This window comes from Elephas maximus, chromosome 9, assembly GCF_024166365.1.
Source record: "Elephas maximus indicus isolate mEleMax1 chromosome 9, mEleMax1 primary haplotype, whole genome shotgun sequence".
In the NCBI taxonomy this organism is placed as follows: Eukaryota; Metazoa; Chordata; class Mammalia; order Proboscidea; family Elephantidae; genus Elephas; species Elephas maximus.
The window spans coordinates 23,859,875-23,878,430 of record NC_064827.1 but is presented as its reverse complement, the minus strand read 5'-3'; the positions used below and the strand labels follow the sequence as shown (position 1 = coordinate 23,878,430).

Sequence of the window (18,556 nt, the reverse complement as noted above, 5' to 3'; positions counted from 1 at the left end):
CAGATACCCACGCACATGCCCTTACATGACTACATACCCCACCAGCTCACATATATCTACAAAGACACACACTCTTGGAAATGCACACGTCTTCATTAAACCTTGGAATTGTGCACACTTTCTTTCTCCTTACAACCTATCCTGAATCATCCAGCTGTTTTAGGTCATCCTCTGACCCACCAGCTATACTCTAGGTGGAACAGTTGTGGTCAGAAACTTGGCCAGGACTTGCTTCCAAGAGAGAGTTAGAGGTGGCTGGATGAGCAGCTACTGAGTGTAGTTGTGAGATGTGAGTGGGTCCAGAGGAGAAGGGGGGCACAGCTCATGTCACTTCAGCAAGAAGGTGGAAGCTCCCTTCCCTCCTGAGATGACTGGAGGCAACTGTGGGCTGCTGGTGCTAGGAAAATGAGATGGTAGAGCTTAGCTTCAGAGTTAGCAGCTGCTGTGATCTGGAGGACATTGCCAGGTCATCCCTGGAGTGTGCATCGTTCAATGCCAGTAGGCAATGGATGAGATGACTGGCTACCCCATCTCTTTGGTGAGGACTCCTCTCAGAGGGCTTCAGCAGTTTGTTGAGTGTCTTTGTATATGAGGTTCAGAATGTGAGCATACATGTGAGAGTACACATTTCCTCAGCACAGACGTTATTCATGCACGTAAAGACAATTACCCTTTGGAATAACGTTAAAGATTTTTTTTTTTTTTTTGGCCTGTAATTTTCTTATTATACTTTAGATGAAGGTTTACAGAACAAACTAGCTTCTCATTGAACAGTACACATATTGTTTTGTGGCATTGGTTACCAACCCCACAACATGTCAACACTCTCTCTTTCTTGACTTTGGGTTCCCTATTATCAACTTTCCTGTCCCTTCCCACCTTCTAGTCCTTACCCCTGGGCTGGTGTGCCTCTTCAGTCTTGTTTTGTTTTGTGGGTCTAATTTTTGGCTGAAGGGTGAACCTCAGGAGTGACTTCATTGCTGAGCTAACAGGGTGTCTATGGGCCATACTCTTGGGGTTTCTCCAGTCTCTGTCAGGCCAGCCAGCAAGTCTGATCTTTTTTTGTGAGTTAGAATTTTGTTCTACATTTTTTTCCAGCTCTGTCTGAAACCTCTATTGTGATCCCTGTCAAAGTAGTCAGTGGTGGTAGCCAGGTACCATCTAGTAGTGCTGGATTCAGTCTGGTGGAGGCTGTGGTAACTGTGGTCCGTTAATCCTTTAAACTAATCTTTCACTTGTATCTTTATTATCCCTTGCTCCCGATGGGGTAAAACCAGTGGAATATCTTAGATGGCTGCTCAGAAGCTTTTAAGACACCAAAGCAGAATGTAGAACATTTTCTTTATAAACACAGTTACGCCAATAGCTAGATGCTCCCCGAGATGATGGTCCCCACAGCCTTCAGCCCAGTAATTTTGTTCCTTGGGGAGTTTAAATGTGTCTATGGAACTTCCATGCCCTTGCCTTGGACAAGCTGTGCTAGCTTCCCCAGTACTGTGTACTGTCTTACCTTTCACTAACGTTACCACTTATCCATTGCGTATTCAGTGTGTAAAAGCTTTTTGACCAGCAGGATAAGTTGAGAGTTAGTAGGTGCCGGATAAATTCCTCTGATGCCCTCGAGTGCAACCACTTTTTAAGGGCAAAGCTAGTGCTCTTGCTACTACTGAGAAGCAAGATCTCTCAGTCAGTTGGTTGGAGAGCCTTGTGTACTCAAATTTGTCCTCTTGCTCAGCTTACTTATTCCCAGCGAAAGGATGAGAAGGCCAGTGGAGTCATGATTGTCATGGGCTTCTGTGCTTTTTGGACATATTTGCTGTTTGAGAACCATGAGGTGAGACTGTGATAAGACTCAGGCTTGGTAATTAAAGGCCAACTTCAGACCCATGGGGTCATTTGTCTTCACACAGTTTTCATGCTTGGCAAGATTATAAAAAATGAACAAATTAGTTGTTGGTTTCCACCCACTTTTATTTTAAGCCCCATATCCTGGCTTTTTGCTTTCTTACTTCCCTGCTTTCCTCCATGACCAGAGTCCCTCTGTAGCTTCTCTGTCAGGCAGGAGTCCATGAGGCTTCTCTATCCAGAACACTCTTCCCTTGCAATTTCCCAGACAGCCAGTTATCACCAGTAATACTGTTGTGACTAACTGTGGCAGCAGAAGGCTCCAGGCTTAGTAATTAAAAACCAATTGCTAGGTGAAATCGTTTGTCTTTGACACACATTTCCCAACTCTTGAGGCCCTTACTACCCTTTCCTTCATCCTCCCCTACAGCCCAGCTGACTTGCTCTGAGTTTAACTCAGCCACAGGGTGGAATATTTCTTTGATTTCACCTCTCCTTGGCTATCTTCTCAGAAACAGCTGCCCTTCTCAGCTTGACTTCAATGTCCATATTCACTATGGATAAACCCATAAGCTGAATGCATCTGCCCCAGGCAGCTGGAAATCCTAGTCTCCCAGGATTTAATTCCCTTTACAGGGAGGAAGGTTGAGCTTCAAAATTATTATTTGGATGGAAAATTTACTCCCCTCCTTCAGTACCTCCCATGAAGATTCTTTCACTCTCAAGGTGGTGTTTGGAGCACAGGATTCAGATGTAAGAATTCGTACCAAAGCACAAATGCTTACTAGGTGATAAGAGAATGTACAGCTCTCTGGAAGAAGTATCTAAGAGGAAGGGGGCTTCTTTCTGATCTGTCTGAGGAATGAGAAGACCATTTGCCAGGTTTTTACTCTCTAAAGAATCTACGCTAACAATTCCTTGGCCCCTCAGTATCAGCATTTTCATTCCTTTCCTTGTTTCTCAGGATACCTACTCTTCCTGGGACTGAAATCTTACTCTTTGGCGTCTTCTGCAGGGCGAACCCTGCATCTTTTCTTAGGGCCCAAATTTGGGAATGGTGTCTTCCCGTCTAGCTGGCCCTCTGATATCCCCAACTTATCAATGCATTAGCTTGTGGAGAGATGTAACAAAGTGAACTCTTCTCCTTTCCAACAAACAAGCTCTGCTTGGTTCATATAGTCAGTGTTGTTTGTTCATAGAGCAAAACCATTTGGTTATAATTCTCAAAGTTCGTAGAAAAAATTCGTCATAAGCCACTTTTCCTTTCTGCATAAACCTCATTAATAAAGTACAGAAAAATAGTTTATGCTCTTTCATTGGAGATTCATGGTTATCATGATGAGTACATTTTAATCAATTTAATTTTCTATATACTTTATATATGTATATATAAAATCTCATTTAGTTGGCACCTTGATCCTCTAAGATGGTATTATTCTCTCTATATTACAGTTGAAGAAACTGAGCTTCAGAGACATTAAATAATTGGCCTGAAGTCTCATAGCCAACAAGTGGTTGTTTTAGGGTTGAGATCAAAGTCTGCCTAATTCCAAATCCCTGTTCTTCCCACTAAACCATTCCGACTAGGGATGATCTCTCGTGGTAAATATAATATTGATGTTTTTTCTCCCCTGAACGTTGAAGGCCATGCCAGTGACTAATGGGAACTTCGCTCCTCGTTCACAACATTCCTCACAGTTTATCAGGAAAGAACCCTTGAGTCTGGCATGTCCTCATTATGACCGACCAGCTGGCTCACCTCAACCCTCAGCTTTTTCCTCTTGGTCACTGATAAGGGGAACAAACCCACCTTATCCACCACAGTTGTTACTGAAGCGGCACTTCCCACAGAATTGAAGATAGAACTGGTCTTTCTCTTTGTTAATGGGAGCAGAGAGAGAGGTGAGCCAGGGAAGCTAAGAGTAGATGTCAGTTTTGCACCTGACCCATGGATAGAACCTGAGCATGGGCCACACAGCTGGGACAACCTGCTAGCCCCCGAACTACAGACTCCCAATGTGAATTTGTAAGGCTTTATAATAAATACTCTGACGATTGTTACTTCGTGGCCACTGAGGTCATCTGCCAGTTTTGCATATATTTCTCTTCATTTTCTGAGGCAAATCACAGATGTTTTATCCCTTGTGATCACACCTGCAGACCTAAAACCAGTTAAACACACACACATACACACATACACAATGGAATAGCAGATGTTTTGAAATTGGAGAGAAAAAAAAAGAACACAAAACTATTGCACTATTTCTTTATCTGTACAAATGCGAGAAAGTAACATTTTTTACTATGATACGAAAGACCAGCAGTCCTGACTTTTTCCGTTACTGCCTCATCCAGAGGAGTGTTTTCACACTCTATTTACATAAAAGATGATGGTTTTTATCCCAGCCCTGAGATTCAACTAACCTTTAATAAATTGTCTCACGGTATTCCTGACCCACCAGCATATAATCAAGGAACGCTTTTAAGTCATAAGAGGACACCACATTTGCTGATGCGAAAATGCAGTTACTCTGATAGAAAAGTTAATTAAGCAATAGGACATGACATGGAGTGAATTATTGTGTAATGACTCATGCCTTCAGTGTAGCTAGGCACAAACCTGAAGGCCAAGTACCCCTACTGCATCTAGGCATGAACCGTGCTACAATAACTCAAGGCCTGCAGTTTTCCAATGAAGCAGAGGGGAAAAAAAGAAAACCAGGAACAAAAACTGATCTCCAGCAAGTAAGGGAGGAAGAAATGGAGGCATTGTTTAGGGCGATCTATGCTTTCACAAAAACAATGCATTCGTGACAGAAATTTAAGAGCTAAGGACACAGGGATTTGTTTTATCATTTCACATAGCTTTGAGAAGACACAGCAAACCCAATTTAGGGCCTAGTACACTGTTTGATCTGCAACCATTGTGGGGATGGCTCAGGACCAGGCAGCGTATGGTAGCTAACAACACCACCACCTTCATGATGAGGAAAGTGGTTTCCCAACAGTATGGGTACTTGGAATTCAGCTACCGCAGCAGAGTCTTTTTGATTCAAAGGAGGAAACAACTCATCTCTTCGTAACTTTGAATATTTTGTGATCCATCCTCTGATTCTGGGAAAATAAAAAACTGGTTAAGTGCTACAGCTGCTAACCAAAGGGTCGGCAGTTCGAATCTACCAGGCGCTCCTTGGAAACTCTATGGGGCAGTTCTACTCTGTCCTGTAGGGTCGCTATGAGTCCGAATCAGCTTGATGGTACTGGGTTTGTTTTGGTTGGTTTTTAAAAATCATAAGCCATGGGCCATAAGAGAAAGGCCCAGTTATCCAAGGCTTCTGAGTCCATGAAAACACCATTTTTCTTGCTTGCCTGTTCCCTATGTTAAATTCTGGTTGAGTTTTTGGCTTCAGAGCTAAGGCACAGATGAAGGTCTGATTCCCTAGTCTTCAGTTTGACCTGAAGAACTAATGACAACCTGAGCTGTGCAGAAGCCGCAGAAAGAAGACTGCAATAGAAGATCCCATTTAATATCATATACAAAAAATGGGTATGGGATTAGGCCCCTTAAGAGATTTTCCTGCTTCTTTCCCGCTCTTTCACAGGCATATTGATTTAATGAACGATGATGAACCTAACGAGTACCAATTAGCGGCTATGGGCCTGTTAATCTCACAGCTGGGCAGCCTGACAACCAATCAGATCGCTCTTTGTTAAAATTCAATTTAATCCCTTTTTTTTTTTTTTTTAGAAAAGAAGCAGCAGCATTTTCCTCCACTTAAATTTTGACACATCAAAATGATTGAGATTGACAAGAACGTGTCCTGTCCAGCCTCACTCATCTCCAGCTTCACAGAGAACAGCTTGACTTCTTCCTTTCCTCCTCCTTCTCGAACCTTCACCCACAGCCTGTACAAAGACGAGCAGTTCGGCAAATCTGAGACTTTGGATCTTACAAGTTTGCTGGTAAAATTCCAAAATTCATAGTCAGCCCATGCCTCCCTCCATACGACTAACATATGGTATTAATAAATTTTATCAACACTGTATAAAGGGAACAGCTCCAGAATGTGTTTCTGTTATTCTTACAGTTACTCTGTTGCCTTTCAGCGTGGCACTGATATTGCCTGTCTTTGGTCCTGTTTGAAATGCTGATTTTAACATTTATTTCTTCTCTTGAAAGGCTTTATTGCAGGATTCTTACTTTATTTGGTAGGTTACATTTCGGTCTCTTTGTTGAGCAGGTGGAGGTCTTAAAGTATTCTGTTCATCATGCAAAAATTACCATTTATTTCATTAACATATTCTTCAGAGGAGAAGAAAGTGTTTTTGACAAAGATTGTCTAAAGCAGGGGTTATCAAACTTTTGCTGTATAGTGTCAAATAGTACTTATTTTTGGCTTTGCATTAATGCCACGAACTACTCAATTCTGCCATTATAATGTAAAAACAGCCATAGACAATATGTAAATGAGTGAGCCTGGATGTGTTCCAATAAAACTTTATAAAAATAGGCAGCCAGCTGGATTTGGTCTGGAAGCCTTAATTTGCCGACCCTGGCCTAGAGAGTCCAAGGAAAGTTGACCAATTTTGTTCCCGCACTTTCAATCATGGATTCTCGAGAAGATACAGAGGCAAGGATGTGAACACGTGGAAAGCATGGTGGCATAGTGAATGGAAAAGAATTTGGAGTCAGATAGGTGAGTGAATGAATTGTGATGTAGCCACATTCTCCTGTGTAACTTTGGGAAAGTTACTTAACTTCCCTGAGCTGCAATAATAGTGGCAGTAGGGTCAGCTAGCGTCCATAAACCTCTGTTCTCTCCTTCTTCCTGTGCTCACAGCTAGACTACCTCTCCCAGTTTCCTGTGTGGTGAGGAGCTTCCATGTGGTTAAGATCTCATCAACAGAATGTGTGCAGAGGATGGGTGCGAATTCTGTACTAGTGCTTTTACGACAGTGGGTCTGCCTGTGTTCTGTTGGCTAGAACCTGGACATGGTAGTCCAGCTTTCATTGCATGCACAGGAACAATGCAATACAGGATTCGAAAAAACAAAATGTGAGAAACCTGCTTACTGATAAACGGAACACTCATTGGACCATTTTTGGGAGAGAAAAATAAACACTGTGTTGAACTCACTCATTCTGGTATTTTGTTGCTTCTGCATCTTAGGCTAATGCAAGCAATGCAATACAATATCTAACTCTCACAATTATTGTTAAGATGTGAAACAATGCTTGTAAAATGCTTGGCGTAAAATGAACGTTCAACAAAGGTTAGCTTTCATTCATTTTATTATTTGGGCAGGCAATGGTAAAATTGGTTGAGAGGGAGGTTTATACCCTTTGGCATGAGGTGACCGGATTATTTGGCAAAAGGGTAGGCTGCTGTCCAGCCTGAGAGTTTGTCTCCTCTATCATTGGGTGGGGGCATGCTCAGGGAGGGATGGAGTTGTGCCAGGCGGAAACAAGGGTCAAGAACATCAGCCTCTGTCTGGAGGGCAGGGAAAGAGAAAGATTTAGGAAGTTTCCAGTGAGGTTGCTGCACAGGTGTGTGTGTGTGTGTGTGTGTGTGTACGTGTACATGTACGTGTACGTGTAAGTGGATGCCCTTGGCTGTTTTCCCTGGGAAACTTTTTTTTTTTTTAATGCCTCTTTATTTCCAATTCTGCAAATCTTCTGTCAAAAAAGAATTTCTCTGGAATGTGTTTTCTCTTGATGAAGGTGTGATTATGATACATAATAGTACATTCTGCATATAATACATATAAACTAATGTATTAAAATTGAGAGTTCAGAAAATTCAGGAAAGAAATAGTTATTAGAATAAAAAAAATAAAGCCACTTATAAATTCAACACCCAAAATAAACACTTTCAACATGTTGATATATAATATGTAATGTTGTTGTTGTTAGGTGCCATCAAGCTGGTTCCAACTCATAGCAACCCTGTAGGACAGAGTAGAACTGCCCCATAGGATTCCCAAGGAGTGGCTGGTAGATTTGAACTGCTGACCTTTTTGTTAGCAGCTGAGGTCTTCACCACTATGCCACCAGAGCTCCATAATATGTAATATATATGTATGCTGGAAACCTTGGTGGGGTAGTGGTTAAGTGCAACGGATGCTAACCAGAAGGTTGGCAGCTTGAATCCACTAGGAGCTCCTTGGAAACCCTATGGGGCAGTTCTACTCTGTCCTATAGGGTCACTATGAGTCGGAATTGACTCAACGGCAGTGGTTTATATATGTACATATATAATCATGTGATCTAATTTTGTTTCCTGCCTTTAATATGAGCATTTCCCATGTTATTACATCTTCTTATGAAATATTATCTTAATTCTCTATAATAATATATTATAATTTGTTGAGCTAACTCTCCTGGGATTGTTTCTAATTTTTCTTTAGTAATGGACATTATTATATATAAATGGATGTTACAGGACTAACGTAACAACCTAATGTCATGGATTGAATCGTGTCTCCCAAAAACATCTGTCAACTTAGCTGGGCCATGATTCTCGGTATTGTCAGTATTGTCCACCATTTTATGTGATTTTTCCTATATGTTGTAAATCTTATCACTATGATGTAATAAGATGGATTAGTGGCAGTTATATTGATGAGATCTACAAGATTAGATAGTGTCTTAAGCCAGTCTCTTTTGACATAAAAGAGAGAAGCAAGCAGAGAGACATGGGGGACCTCACACCACCAAGAAAGCAGTGCTGGGAGCACAGCGTATCCTTTAGACCTGAGGTCCCTGCGCGGAGAAGCTCCCAGACCAAGGGAAGACTGATGCATCACAAGGACCTTCCTCGAGAGCCAACAGAGACAGGAAGCCTTCCCCTGGAGTCAGTGTCCTGAATTTGGACTTGTAGCCTAATAGACTATGAGAGAATAAATTTCTCTTTGTTAAAGCCAACCACTTGTGGTATTTCTGTTATAGCAGCACCAGATGACTAAGACACCTAATAACTGGACTTATGCATTCTCTGTATTGTAGTAAGAATCAATTTTGCAAAATACAAAGCCTACATTGTGTTTCCCTCCAAGTTCAAATACTAAAAAGGCCATGTCTTGCCCTTAAGATAAAAATTAGAATTCTTATGATGACCTTCCAGACCCTTTCTGACCTGGCCCTTACTGACATTACCAGCCACATGTCATATCACTCTTTCCAGAAATCTTTCACCCTTGTCTGTCTGTTCTCCTTGCAGTTATGTAGACAGGCTATAATCTCTCCCCACAGAGCTTCACTCTTGTTTCTGCTGTAAGGGTCCTTGCACCACCCGCCCATTGTTTATAATTTCTGCTCATATATCTCTGCTTCAGGAAGCCTTTCTTGACTCTGAGTTAGAAGTCTTCATTTAGCCCTGTATACTACCTTTCATTTCTAGCAGGAATCATAGTTTTAATGTGACTATGTGATTGATGGCAGTCAACCTCAATAGATTATCAATTCCTTGAGGCAGCAATCTATATATTTGGTCACCATCACATCTCTTTGCACAGTGTCCAACATATTGAATGAATGTAGTGTGGGGCGTTCAATCTCTACCTAATACTTTATATCAAATAACTTCAAAACGGATCGAAGAGTTGTATATAGGAATTGTTGTTAGGTGCCATCCAGTTGGTTCCCATTCATAGTGACCCTATGTACAAAGAACGAAACACTGACCCCCGTCCTACACCATCCTTGCAATCATTGCTATGCTTCAGTCCATTGTTGCAGTCACTACGTCAATCCATTTAAGAGTCTTCCTCTTTTTCTTTAACCTTCTATTTTACCAAGCATGATGTCCTTCTCCAGGGACTTGTCCCTCCTAATAAATAACATGTCCAAAGCATATGAGAAGAAGTCTCACCATTCTCGCTTCTATGGAGCATTCTGGCTGTACTTCTTCCAAGACAGATTCGCTCATTCTTTGGCAGTCCGTGGAATATTCAATATTTTTTTTTTGCCAATACCATAATTCAAAGGCATCAATTCTTCTTCAACCTTCTTTCTTCATTGACCACCTTTCATATACATGTGAAGCGATTGAAAACATCATGGCTTGAGTCAGGCACATCTAAGTGCTTAAAGTGACATCTTTGTTTTTTGTTTTTTTTTTAAACACTTTAAGGACGTCTTTTGCAGCACATTTGCCCAATAAAATGTGTTGTTTGATTTCTTGATTGCTGCTTCTATAAATGTTGATTGTGCATCCAAGTAAAATGAAATTCTTAACAACTTTGTTATTTTTTCCATTTATCATGATGTTGTTCATTGTTCCTGACTTTAAACCAAGCACTATTCCCTTGTTCTGTTGTAATGACTGCCTCTTGGTTCCTCATGAGCGCAATTAAATGTTCTGGAATCCCCAGTCTTCACAATCTTATCCATAATTCATTATGATCCACAGTCAGATGTCCTTACACAGTCAATAAAACACAGGTAAACATCTTTCTGGTATTCTCTGCTTTCAGCCAACATCCTTCTGACATAAGCAATGATATCCCTCATTCCATGTCTTCTAAATCTGGCTTGAATTTCTGGCAGATCCCTGTTGATGTACTGCTGTATCCACTTTTGAATGATCTTCAGCGAGACCAACTACTTCTTCATTGTAAATACCTTTTTTCACCAACATAAACTGTGACTATACATGTAGACCTGCCAGAAAGAATACACAGGAATCAAATTTGCTACGTATGTTGAAAAGTCAGTATCATCAGTCAGAACAAGGCCAGGGGCCTACTGTGGAACAGACCATCAATTGCTCATGTGGAAGTTCAAGTTGAAGCTGAAGAAAATTAGAAGAAGTCCACAAGAGCCAGAGAATGACCTTGAGTATATTCTATCTGAATTTAGAAGCCATCTCAAGAACAGATTTGACTCATTAAACAGTAATGACCAAAGACCATCTGAGTTGTGGAATGATATCAAGGACATCATACATGAAGGAAGCAAGAGGTCATTAAAAAGGCAGGAAAGAAAGAAAAGACCAAAATGGTTGTCAAAAGAGACTCTGAAACTTGCTCTTGAATGTAAAGTAGCTAAAGCAAAAGGAAGGAATGATGAAGCAAAAGGGCTGAACAGAAGATTTCAAAGGGTGGCTGGGGAAGACAAAGTATTGTAAAGAAATGTGCAAAGACCTGGAGTTAGGAAACCAAAAGGGAAGAACATGCTCAACATTTCTCAAACTGAAAGAACTGAAGAAAAAATTCAAGCCTCGAGTTGCAATATTGAAGGATTCTAGGGGGAAAATATTAAATGACACAGGGAGCATCAAAAGAAGATGGAAGGAATACACAGAGTCACTCTACCAAAAAGAATTACTTGATATTGAACCATTTCAGGAGGTGGCATATGATCAAGAACTGATGGTAATGAAGGAAGAAGTCCAAGCTGCACTGAAGGCATGGGCTAAAAAACAAGGCTCCAGGAATTGATGGAATACCAACTGAGATGTTTCAACAAACATATGCAGCACCGAAAGTGCTCACTCATCTATGCCAAGAAATATGAAAGACAGCTACCTGGCCAACTGACTGGAAGAGATCCATATATAAGAATGAAACTATAAAAATATCAGAAGAAATCATGAGTAATTTTTAAAAATTAATATTGGGTTGGGGAGTCCCCTCTAAGAAATGTTTTGTTTTCTAAAAGTAGTACAACACATCCACAGTAATAAAGGCACAAAGAAATATATTTATAACATATAATACATAAAAGGTTAATTTCTTTAATATAGAAAATATTCTAAATCCATATAAACAACCATCCAAGAGAAAAGTAGGGGGATGAATAAATAATCCACAGAAGTGATAGGTAATAAGTATATGAAAAGATAGTCAACTTTAAAGAAATGGAAATTTAAACAAGAGTGAGAAGTCAATTCTCACTGATAGATTAGCAATGACAAAACATATATTGATGATTTTCTAGGAGAAAAAGGAATTATCATTCATTGGTGGTAGAAATATAAATTGTTGTGAAGTTTCTGCAATCCTATTGGGCAAAATCTATGAAAATGTAAAGTGCATACTTCATTTGACCCAGTGGTAGACACAAACACTGCTCACAGCATGGATTGCAAGAGTAAAGCTTTAAAAACTGCCTAGATATTTATCAAAGGGGGTTAAAGAAATGAATTGTAATATAAAGATACAGTTGAAAACTGTACTACCACTAAATTTTTGAAGTAAATTTTTGTATAAATATGGAAAAATGTCCACTATTTATCATTGATTAAAAAAGCAAGTGACAGAATATTATACATGTGTGTATGATTTTATACATATGGCACGGGGTTTTGGGGTTATCATTTTAGTTTGGAAACCCTGGTGGTGTAGTGGTTAAGTGCTACGGCTGCTAAGCAAAAGGTTAACAGTTCGAATCTGCCAGGTGCTGCTTGGAAACTCTACTGGGCAGTTCTCCTCTGTCCTGTAGGGTCGCTATGAGTAGGAATCGACTCCACGGCAGTGGGTAGTGATAGTAGTAGTTGGTATCATTTAGTTTATATGAAGAAATATGTACATATGGAAACACAGATGCTCTTACATACAATGCGCATGCTTTTAAATGGGTGAAAAAAATCTGATTTTTAGTATTTGCTTTTTGCTACCTCTGGAGAATGTGTGTGTGTGTGCGTGTGTGTGTGTGTGTGTGTATGTCAGTGACCAGGAGATGGGGCTGGAAGGTGGAAGCGTGTGGTTGGGAATTTTTTCTTTTAACTTCCTAGAATTCTGTACAGTTTGCCATTCCTCCAAAGAGGTATTACTTTATTATAAAAATTTATAATAATTCTTTTCTAATTAAGTAAGGGAAAAGCAGTAACTTCCTATTATAATTTGTATTTGGCTTCATATTCAGCTCATTCTTCCACAATTTTCATGCTATTTTAATTATAATATTTTTCTTCAGTACATTTTAAAATCTGTTAGGGTGAGTCTTACACCTTCTCCTCCAATTAATCTTGTCTCTTAATTTTTTGCATGGCTTTTCTATTCTCTCAGAGAGTTTTGAAATCACTCTGTCAAATGTCCCCAAAATGCTGTTGATATATTAAAAGAACAATAAACTAATATACTTTAGAAAGAATTGTATCTGAAACATTGAATTTCTTCTCCACTTACATTAAATCTTTTTCCATGACTGTTGGTGATCTTTATAATAAAAGACTTACACGTTTCTTGAAGCTTATGTGTATTTTATATTGTTTGTTTTTTAAATATTATAATTTTTTCATTGTATTTTTCTGGCTTTTCATTATAAATAGGGGATGTATTGCTTTTGTCATTATTTATTTTGAGTATGGCCATTTTTTTGAGCTCAAAAACAAAGAATGAAACACTGCCTCCAGCCCTACGCCACCCTTGCAATCATTGTTACACTTGAGTCTATTGTTGCAGCCACTACATAATCCATCTCTCTAAGGGGCTTCCTCTTTTTCTTTGACCCTCTATTTTACCAAGCATGATGTCCTTCTCCAGGGACTTGTCCCTCCTAATATATAATATGTCCAAAGTATGTGAGACGAAGTCTTACCATTCTCACTTCTTATAGTTTTCAGTTGATTCCCTTGAATTATCTTTGCAGATAGATAACATAGCCATCTACAAATCTTTTGTAGGTTTTTTTTTTTTTTTGCTTCTGACTCCTCTTACCAATAGCCCTATCTTTCACTTCTCTTTCGTATCTTCTTACATTGTTTAAAACAATGGTTCTCAAAATTCTTCACTGCAAACTCGACAGAGCCAACTGATTCCAACAGAATGCTTTTGTTAATTTTTGCCAAACTCTTACATCATGTCCACCCTATGGTTGCAACTGATAAATGAACACAGATCTGAGGTGAATGTTGGTTGCTAACTTTGTTTACCTACATTAACATGAAAGTGGAAAGTGAAACAAAGACATATGCTGAAACTTGTTTGTCAACAATTTTAGAGTCCTCTGCTCAATCAGGTAATAGCTTTATTTTTTAATTCTGCAAGAATTTTCCTCAACCTTTGTGCTTTTCACAATGTAATGTAATGAATACTTTCATGACACACTTCAAGTTTATTTGGCATTATTAACATTTCCCCATTACTTTTAAAAGCCTGTAGGGATCAGGAATCAGTAAACTACACCCTACAGGAAAATCCGTCCAGCTAGGATTTTTTTGTAAGTAAAGTTTTATTGGAACACGGCCATAACCATTTATTTACATGTTGTATGTGGCAGCTTTTGCACTACAATGGCAGAAGTGACAGAGGCCACATGGACCACAAAGACTAAAATACTAATAGCTACTTATAGAAAAAGTTTGCCAACCCCTGATGTACACAATCAAACAAACAAGAAATCAAACCCCCACCGTGATGGTTATGGTTATGTGTCAACTTGGCTAGGCCATGATTCGCAGTGGCAGGGAAGATACTATGTAATCATTCTCCATTTTGTGACCTGATGTGAGCAGCGAATCACTTGAAAGGGAAATTTCCCTGGGGTGTGGCTGGCATCCAATACATATAGATGTTCTGCCAAAGCTTGCCCTCTCTGTATGTTGCATCCTACTTGTCATTCTCTGATCTTGGGTTCTGGGAATGTCAGCCAGCAGCCTGCCAACTGACCTGCTGGTTTTGGGATATGCCAGATCCCACAGCCAGCAGCCTACCATCTGACCTGCCAATTTTGGGTTTGTCAACCCCGAAATCACATGAGTCAGGAGAAGCCTCCAGCGTGACATCCGATCCATGGATTTGGGACTTGCCAGCCTCCACAATTCTATGGAACATTTCCTTGAAATAAACCCCTCTCTCTACATATATGTATAATTGTCCATTTTGAATCTGACAGTCATATGGTGGTGGTGTTGTTAGGTGCCATCAAGTAGGCTCTGACTCATAATGACGCTATGGAAAACAGAATGAAACACGCCTGGTTCTGTGCCATCCTCACAATCATTTTTATGCTTAAGCCCATTGTTGCAGCCACTGTGTCGATCCATCTCTTTAAGGCTCCTCTTTTTTGCTGGCTTTCTACCAAGTGTGATGTCCTTCTCCAGGGACTGATCCCTCCTGATAACATGTCCAAAGTATGTGAACCGTAGTCTTGCCATCCTTGCTTCTAAGAGCATTCTGGTTGTACTTCTTCCAAGAAAAATTTGTTCGTTCTTTTGGCAGTCCATGGTATATTCAATATTCTTCACCAACACCACAACTCAAAGGTGTCAATTCTTCTTCTATCTTCGTTATTCATCATCCAGCTTTCCCATGCATATGAGGTAAATGAAAACACCAGACATTGGGTCAGACACACCTTTGCTTTTCAACACTTTAAAGAGGTCTTTTGCAGCAGATTTGCCTAATGCAGTGCATCTTTTCATTTCTTAACTACTGCTTCCATGGGTGTTAACCGTGGATCCAAGTAAAATGAAATCTCTGACAACTTCAATCTTTTCTCCATTTGTCATGCTGTTGCTTATTGGTCCAATTGTGAAGATTTTTGTTTTCTTTATGTTAAGATGTAATCCTTACTGAAGGCCACGGTCTTTGATATTCTTCAGTAAATACTTCAAGTCCTCTCCACTTTCAGCAAGCAAGATTGTGTCATCTGCATATCGTGGGTTGTTAATGAGCCTTCCTCCAATCCTGATTGATGCCCCATTCCTCTTCATATAGTCCAGCTTCTCAGATTATTTGTTCAGCATACAGATTGAATAACTATGGTGAAAGGATACAACCCAGAAGCACACCTTTTCTGCCTTTAAACCACGCAATATCTCCTTGTTCTGTTTGAAGGACTGCCTTTTGGTCTATTTACAGTTCCGAATGAGCTCAATGGAATTCCCATTCTTCTGAATGTTATCGATAATTTGTTATGATCCACACAGCCAAATGACTTTGCATAATCAATAAAACACAGGTAAACATCTTTCTGGTATTCTCTGCTTTCAGCCAAGATCCCTGTGTGACATCAGCAATGATAGCCCTTGTTCCACATCCTCTTCTGAATCTGGCTTAAATTTCTGGCAGTTCCCTGTCAATATACAGTGGCAGCCACTTTTGAACGATCTTCAGCAAAATATTACTTGCGTATGCTATCAATGATATAGTTTGATAATTTCCACATTTGATTGGACCACCTTTCTTGGGAACAGGCATAAATATGGATCTCTTCCAGTTGGTTGGACAGGTAGCTGTCTTCCAAATTTCTTAGCATAGACTAGTGAGCACTTCCAGTGCTGCAACCATTTGTTGAAACATCCCAATTGGTATTTCATCAATTCCTGAAGCCCTGTTTTTTGCCAATGTCTTCAGTGCAGCTTGGACTCCTTCCTTCGGTACCATCAGTTCCTAATCATATGCTACCTCCTGAAATGTTTGAATGTTAACCAAGTCTTTTTGGTACAGCGACTCTGTGTATTCCTTCCATCTTCTTTTAATGCTTCCTGAGTCATTTAATATTTTCCCTGTAGAATCCTTCAATATTGCAACTTGAGGCTTGAATATTTTCTTCAGTTCTTTCAGCTTGAGAAATGCCAAGTGTGTTCTTCCCTTTTGGTTTTCTACCTCCAGGTCTTTGCACATGTTATTATAATACTTTACTTTATCTTCTCAAGCTGCCCTTTGGAATGGTCTGTTCAGTTCTTTTACTTCATCATTTCTTCCTTTTGCTTTAGCTGCTTAATGTTCAACAGCACGTTTCAGAGTCTCTTCTGACATCCACTTTGGTCTCTTCTTTCTTTCCTGTCTTTTTAATGACCTCTTGCTTTATTCATGTATGATGTCCATGATGTCATTCCACAACTCATCTGGTCTTTGGTCATTAGCGTTCAACGTGTCAAAGCTATTCTTGAGAAGGTCTCTAAATCCAGGTGGGATGTGCTCAAGATTGTACTTGGCTGTTGTGAATTTGTTCTAATTTTCTTCAGTTTCAACTTGAACTTGCATACGAGCAATTCATGGTCTGTTTCACAATTGGCCCTGGTCTTGTTCTGACAAATGATACTGAGCTTTTCCATCGTCTCTTTCCACAGATATAGTCTATTTGATTCCTGTGTATTTCATCTTGCAAGGTCCATGTCTGTAGTCACCATTTATGCTGGTGAAAAAATGTATTGCAATGAAGAAGTTGTTGGTCTTGCAAAATTCTACCATGAGATCTCTGGCATCGTTTCTATCACCAACGCCATATTTTCCAAATACCAATCCTTCTTCTTTGTCTCCAACTTTTGCATTCCAATCACCAGTAACTATCAATGCATCCTGGTTGCATGCTTGATCAATTTCAGACTGCAGAAATTGATAAAAATCTTCAATTTCTTCATCTTTGGCCTTAGCGGTTGGTGCATATATTTGAATAATAGTCATATTAACTGGTCTTCTTTGAAGGTGTATGGATATTATCCTATCACTGACAGCATTGTACTTCAGAGTAGATCTTGAAATATTCTTTTTGACGATGAATGCAATGCCATTCCTTTTCATGCAATCATTCCTGGCATAGTAGATCTTAGGATTGTCCGATTCCACATGGCCAGTACCAGTCCATTTCAGCTCACTAATGCCCAGGATATGGATGTTTACGTATTGCATTTCATTCTGATGATTTCCAATTTTCCTGGATTTATACTTCATACACACCATGTTCCAATTATCAATGGATATTTGCAGCTGTTTCTTCTTATTTTGAGTCATGCCACATCAGCAAATGAATGTCTTGAAAGCTGGACTCTATCCATGTTATTAAGGTTAACTCTATTTTGAGGAGGCAGCTCTTCCCCAGTAGTATTTTGAGTAGCTTGCAACCTGAAGGGCTCATCTTCTGGCACTATATCAGTCAATGTTCCACTGCTATTCATAAGATTTTCATTGGCTAATTCTTTTCAGAAGTAGATTTCTGGGCCCTTCTTCCTAGTCTGTCTTAGTCTGGAAGCTCAGCTGAACCCTCTGCACGGGTGACCCTGCTGGTATTTGAATACTGGTGACATAGCTTCCAGCATCACAGCAACACACAAGCCCCCACAGTACGACAAACCAACAGATGTGTGGGGGATCATATGGTCTACTATGCCAGAAATAAGAAATTGAAGAGGAATGGTGTCACATTGATAGTCAAAAAGAACATTTCAAGATTTATTCTGAAGTACAATGCTGTCAATGATAATATCCACACTCCTGCAAGGTAACCCAGTTAATACGATAATTATTAAAATTTACTCACCAACTACTAAGGCCAAAGATGAAGATTTTTATCAACTTCTGCAGTCTGAAATTGATCAAACATGCAATCAAGATGCTTTGATAATTACCGGTGATTGGATGCAAAAGTTGGTATAAATGAAGAAAAAGGATCAGTAGTTGAAAAATAGGACCCTGGTGATAGAAATGATGCTGGAGACTGCATGATAGAATGTTGCAAGACAAATTAATTCTTCATCGTAAATACCTTTTTCAACATAAAAGGAGACTTTACATGGGGACCTTACCTGATGGAATACACAAGAGTCAAATCGACTACATCTGTGGAAAAAGACAATGGAGAAGCTCAATATCATCAGTCAAAACAAGGCCAGGGGCCAACTGTGGAAGAGACCATCAATTGCTCATACACAAATTCAAATTGAAGCTGAGCAAAAGTACGATCTTGAGTATATCACACCTGAATTTATAGACCATCTCAAGAATAGATTTGACACTTTGAACACTAACAACTGAAGACCAGATG

At 39.7% G+C, this 18,556-nt stretch overlaps 1 long non-coding RNA gene across 1 annotated transcript in view; it reads left to right on the top strand.

Annotated features, from left to right (window-relative positions):
• Positions 1-5,808, top strand: part of LOC126083153 (uncharacterized) — a 298,941-nt gene extending 293,133 nt beyond the window's left edge. The window contains exon 3 of the long non-coding RNA XR_007518727.1: positions 5,594-5,808. This is a non-coding gene — a long non-coding RNA (uncharacterized LOC126083153). The remainder of the gene's footprint in view (positions 1-5,593) is intronic.
• The last annotated feature ends 12,748 nt before the right edge of the window (positions 5,809-18,556 follow it).